This window comes from Pseudophryne corroboree, chromosome 4 (genome assembly GCF_028390025.1).
Source record: "Pseudophryne corroboree isolate aPseCor3 chromosome 4, aPseCor3.hap2, whole genome shotgun sequence".
Taxonomy (NCBI): Eukaryota; Metazoa; Chordata; class Amphibia; order Anura; family Myobatrachidae; genus Pseudophryne; species Pseudophryne corroboree.
Window position 1 is genome coordinate 127,688,345 of NC_086447.1, and position 6,388 is coordinate 127,694,732.

Consider the following 6,388-nt stretch of genomic DNA (forward strand, 5'->3'; position numbering starts at 1 on the left):
GTCAGGATATTGATTGTAGGCATTTCATACTAAACCCCGTAAGATTATCCTGGGTGGATTAGGTCACACCTAGAAGAGATGACACAAAATGGGTTGTTGCAGCGACCTAACACACATGGGCGATATTCAATTGATATATCGCACCCGATCACTCGTATAAAGTGACGGGATATCACAGGGCGATATTCAATTATCCCCGTTATTGCCCCTATCGTGCCCATAGCAGTAAGTTTTATTCGCGTAAAGCTGCTAAACCAGACTAAAGCCATGGGCACGATCGTGAAAAGTCCTGTTTGGGCGCCCAAACGGGTCAGCTTTTGCACATTTCAGCTCGCCACCCCCAGGGGTAGCAAGCTGAAATGTTGATATTGCGCCCGTCGGCAGAAACATTTGAATAGGTGCCGGCGGGCACGATGGGGGCAACAATTCAACAACTAAATTCCGCCCCAGGAGTAGGGTCCCACTATAACAGTCAGGCCAATGTATTTTTCATCCCATCCACAGGCATATCAGGTGAGGACGCCATGCTGGGCGCATTACACTGTGGGAGATAAGCCATACGAGGATCCAAGGTATACATGGGAAAGACACGTATGGCCATATGATATACCCTGTATGAATAGATCCACATCAAGTACATCCTGCCCACGGAGGACACATTTCAGTGGAAGCATAGCACACAGGCATAGCATACAGTGGAGCGTAAAATACATGGTAAAAAGCAGGAGACTAAAAGCACAGTGACGCAGTTCGGGCACAATCCGTTGTGGAACCACGTGCTGGCTGATGGAGAGAGCAGTGCCACGGAGGGCAAGGGCATGGCGGAAAGAGAGAATCTAGTTTACCATAGCAGAGGATGGTCCAGGGAGTTAGCGAGATAGAAGCATTTTCAACCCTGGACGAATTGTGGTAGTACCTGCTGATCAATTAAGTTTTGCCCAACATTGGGGGTCATTCAGAGTCGATCGCTCGCTATTTTTTGCAGCGCTGCGATAAGATAATCGCCGACTATAGGGGAATGTATTTTCGCTTTGCAATTGTGCGAACGCTTGTGCAGCCGATCAGTACAAAAACAGTTTGTGCAGTTTCTGAGTAGCTCTGAACTTACTCGGCCGCTGCGATCACTTCAGCCTGTCCGGTCCCGGAATTGACGTCAGACACCCGCCCTGCAAACGCTTGGACACGCCTGCGTTTTTCCAACCACTCCCTGAAAACGGTCAGTTGACACCCATAAACGTCTTCTTCCTGTCAATCTACTTGCGATCGGCTGTGCGAATGGATTCTTCGTTAAATCCATCACTCAACAACGATCCGCTTTGTACCCATGCGACGTGCCTGCACATTGAATACACAGTTTTGATGAGTTTTGACCTGATCGCACCGCAGCGGAAAAAAAACCTAGTGTGCGATCAGGTCGGAATGACCCCCATTCGTCCTTAGGTGTACGTAGCTTTGCAGAGAAACACCAGCCAAGCCGACTAGAGTTGTTTAACCTCTGGAAGTTAGGTATGCTGGGACTTTGCAATCAGTCAGTGTTGGAGAGGCTGCCTAATGCTAGTAACACTCTGTGCAATAAAACTGGGAAATTACCGATCTACAGTATTATGTGTGTACCTAACTTACAGCTGGGTACACTGCCCTGCTACGCAGCATTTTGCCACCACTCCCCTGTTACCTCCCCAAAACGCTGACTATCTGTCAATCACTTTGGGAATAAATCCTCTCTGCGACCTCCATCGCAGCACATGCGCAGTAGGAAAAAAAATTAAAATAAATTATATATTCTCAACTGCAGAAAACATCGACATTGCCTTCATCTCTGAATTAGGCCTTCACATCACTACTCTGTGCTGTAGGGAGACCCTGCTCATCCCACTATCTAAATCTCAAGGCGCTACTTACAGGGTCAGGGGCTCCAAAAGGAGTCAGGACTCCAGCGCACGAGCAGTCCACTGACCACACATGCACAGTGGCCGGTTGCCGGGGAGAGTGTAGGTCAGAGGTTACAGCAGCTCAACGCCATCCTCAGATAGCGTTAGATGCAGGGGTCAAGCTAGGTAAATTTGACAGCATCGCATCCTCCATAGGTTGCAGTGGTCAGAAATGCAGAGACTGCAGCAAACACCAGAGATATCTGGTGCAGGCTCTCTGTCATACGTTTGGGCGATGCTTAATATTTGCAGCTACCTTCCGAAAACTGGCGGTTTCGGGAATGTGCTGCAAATATTTAATGATAATTGGATCCCTATAGCATTAAGTGGAGGATAGGGCGGGAGAACTGTGTACTCCGTAACAGGGCACTGTGGATCCCTTGTGGCGCCATATAAAGAATAACTACAAAAACAACAAGGGAAGCGGTCACACATCAGAGGGGGAGACAGATAAAGACTGTCACATCTAGGTTGAATGGAATGGAGAGACATGGGAAGAAGCGAGGGGAAGACAGAGAGGGTCAATAGATCAGGGTTATGATCCGCGTTATACATTCAATGATGCATGGTACTGGGGCACTGGCCTGCCACCAGGAAGCACTGCAGTATCAGTGACAGCATTGCTACCAAGACCAGCGCTATAAACATGTTCAAAAGTGGAAAACTACATAAGGCAGCCTCATTATGGCGCAGATGTAGGAAGCCTAGGAGTGATAAAGTAGCAGCCAATCAGCTCCTAAATACCTTGTTACAGGCGGTGTTTGAAAATTGCCAGTTAGGATATATCATCCAACTAATCACATAAGGGCTCATTTATCAACAAGTGATAAAACGGGTTGCATATGATTGGCTGGAGCACCATTTAGCCCATCAGCTCCTGTCATGTGTTCTGCGCCTGTCATGTGTATTATCACTCATTGATAAATGGGTCCCCTAGTGTGTACCTAGCCTTAGTTGCACAACTTTTCTTCAGTGGTGGAGGAGAAACAATTCATAGACCCACTAGAAGAGTACAGTATGCGTTATCCAGATGTTATTTATCACCTTTCTGTCCGAGACCAGGCAAGGAGTCACACAGTCCCTGGCAACCTTAAGACCATGAAGATAAATAGGTATAAGACAAAAAAAATAAAAAAAAAGTGTTAAAGCTTTCCTATGGTTGGAGTATAGTGAAGGCAGCCATTCAGTGGTGTAAAGCGGTATTCAGGCGAATCGAAAAGAGCCAACGCAGGTATTTGTCATATTCCCAAGGCCTAGAGCTTCAGAGGTGCAAAAATAACCTCAAAAGTGTCAAACGCACCAACAGTATTTGTTCCAGTGGTAATTGGGACACATCCCCCAGAGAGTCCTATGCAGATGGGACAGTGCCATGATCAAATCTGGACCATCCCACAGCTGCTGACATTCTAACAGCAGGAAAGTGGGTAAGGTACACAAAGTAACATTAGAGGGGAAAGGAAGTGCATCTAAAAATAGAAGAAAATAAATAAGTGACGAGGAGGATGATATGCTTTTAATACAGCTTTATTTGAGTGAGGTTATATGTGGCTCCTGACTATACAGAAGAATGAAGTTAATGAACCATTTTCCTAGTAAACAATCTGCAAGCCATTTATTACTATTAGAGGGGTGAATTTTCCTATGTACATAAACAAGAGCAATGAGAGGTCACATCATTATACTGTGCCTATCTCAGTCTCACAGCGTAATTAGTGCCCCTTTCTATGTGACGTCTCCAAATAAACACACATCACGGATGCACTGCAATAACACAGCATGATCCAATGCATAACAAGAATGTCACAATATCAGGGTTATTGATGCTTAAGATAGGTGTATCTCATTTAAAAAAAATAATAAATTTTATACACACACACACATATATATATACACACACACATACTTACACACACATATATATATACATACACACACACACACACATACATACATACACACACTGAGAGATCAGGTGGTGACATTCAGTTTTTGTTTATTGCACCCTGCTGGACCAGGTTTAGTTGCATAGAGCAGCTGAACCCAACTAAATTGCTGGGTACAACGTGAAAAGTGTCGTTTGGGCGGCCAAATGGGTCACTTTCTGCACATTTCTGCTCACCAGCACGGGGGGCTGCAAGCAGAAATGCTGGTGGAATTGGTGGACCATCAGCAATCTACTCAATTACTGTACAGAAGATAAAGCGTTACCACATTATGAAATGATGTAGGGAAAGTCATAGGAACAAAAGTTAATTTCCCATTGCAGTATCACAGGTATATTTTACTTCATATATGGGGTTACATACATAGTACTCCATGGTAGAAGGTCAAACACAGATAATTCTCCCTTAAACCCTTGCAGATGCCCTCCATCCTCAGTGTGACACCGCACCAGGATGAGACAGACATAGTAATAAGGAGAGGATACTCCGTGGACACGATCACACCTTCCAGAGCCTGGAGCTATACTGTTATCAGCACAAATCACTTATTCCTACCAGGGCAGAGGTTAGAAAGGAAGATGGTAATTGAAAGTATGACCAAAAAGAGACTGATAAAACAAACATACACAATTCCAGTTTTATTACATTCAATAACCCAATATTTCAAGAAAGATGTTACATACAAAGTAAATACACTCCATCGTAGCCGCTTATATAGTAACATATGCATTCCACTTATAAAGCGCTCTCTGCACTCTCAGTAACAATGGGCCAATGACAGGCATAGCAGATTGCGAACTGCATTTACACAGCACATACCCCTCTCAGACAGGCAGAAGCAGTACTGTACATTAGAGAAGGACATGCACACATACCAAGGAGCAGCTGTAACCACAATAACAATTCAGAACAAGGGGTTAATTTATCCACAAGACATAATAATAATTAATACTAGAAAAAGTAGCTGTGCTGCCATATGGTGGGTGGTCTGTACGCTGGGCAGCCGCACATGCCAATAAAACTCCATAAAAGTGGATATTACAGTATTTTACTCCCCACAGAGAGAGAGAGACTGGTCCCTCATACCCCATAGGCTGAGTGACCCTTGCTGGCCTGGGGGCAGAGGGGGAGCTGCTGCTGTTGGTGTAAATCCTGTAATTCCGATACAGGTGTGTGTGGAGGAGGAAGGGGGGTGTGGGGGGGGGGGGGGGTTAAACCCATATAACACCAAAGGTGCCAGTATGTGACGCCCAAATGAGGGACACCCAATGACTCATATACAATAGTAAAAGAACAGAGGAAAAGGGGAGATAACCCCTAATGTGCCATCACAGGACTCCTGCTCTACAGAAGCCTCAGGGAAAGCAGCAGCAGTGTTACCAGCTCCTGCCCATGGGGGATAGGGGCAGCAGTAGATTCTAAGGGGCAACGGGGAAGCCCACTAATTAGGGAGTGCCAGAGTGGGTTCCTAGTATGGCAGAGGGTACCGGACAACCCCAGTCCCAGCGAGTAACCCTCCAGTGCCGTCCCAGAGGAGGATCCCCCGGGCTGGATCACTCACCAGCGGGCTGCTCCCCGGAGTTTCCTCTCCTCTTCTCCTTACTTAGTACCGGAGCCGCTTCCGCTTCTTCAGACGTGACCGGCACCCGGAGAGCGCGATCCTCCTAAGCAGCAGCCGCCGCCACCCGCGGGCAGGGACAGGGCTGAGACACCCGGGCAGCAGGGGCACACACCCTGACCGGGAACTAGCAGCGGCAGGCAGGAGCCGGGTCACACACCCTGACAGGGCTGAGGGAGGGGGCTGCAGCCCATAATGCGCCCAGGCGGACACTCGGGGAACTCTGCATAGTCCGGAGACACTGACAGCGCTGACACCGGCGGCGGCTAAAGTAATACTACTATGTATGGAGCAAACCACCGCGCCCGGCGGGGGAGTCTCTGTGCCTCAGGCAGCGGCGTGCGGCTCACACAGAGGGGGGTGTGCCTGGTACCAGCCGCCGTCACTGCTGTCACTGGCAGCTGGGTAACTCCCCCGCCCCGGTACGCGGTATCCCCCCTGCCTAGTAGCAGCATGCGCCCCCTACATGGGCTGTACTTGGTACGTCCCAGAGTGAGACCTGTGCCGGGTAAGTGGTAGGGTGGAGCTGCCAGGCGGGCAGGGGGCAGGAGATGGCAGCGGCAGTCCGGCGGTTCTGGTGGGTGCCCCGGTGCGGCTCGGGGAGCAGCTCAGTCCTGTGAGAGACCCCAGCACCGCTCTCATAGGCGCCTCCTCCGGCCAGTCCCTATTATTACATCAAAGTCACTAATTCTAAGTGATCTGTCCCTATTTTTGTTGGTCTGGAAATAAAATATCGGGATATTCTGCCCTGCAGGGTGCCCTGGGGTAATTCTGAGTTGATCGCAGCAGCAAGTTTGTTAGCAATTGGGCAAAACCATGGGGGTCATTCCGAGTTGTTCGCTCGTTATTTTTTTGTCGCAGCGGAGCGTTTAGTCGCTAATGCGCATGCGCAATGT

The 6,388-nt window shown here is 48.2% G+C and overlaps 1 protein-coding gene across 2 annotated transcripts in view; it reads right to left on the reverse strand.

The window, feature by feature from the left end:
• The window catches only part of HPCAL1 (hippocalcin like 1), a 334,375-nt gene extending 328,267 nt beyond the window's left edge, over window positions 1-6,108 (reverse strand). Inside the window, exon 1 of one of the 2 annotated variants that reach the window (XM_063915423.1) lies at window positions 5,436-6,108. The gene's annotated coding sequence lies outside the window, so the exon portion shown is untranslated. The remainder of the gene's footprint in view (window positions 1-5,435) is intronic. The other variant, XM_063915420.1, reaches the window with a different exon arrangement.
• Window positions 6,109-6,388: the final 280 nt, after the last annotated feature.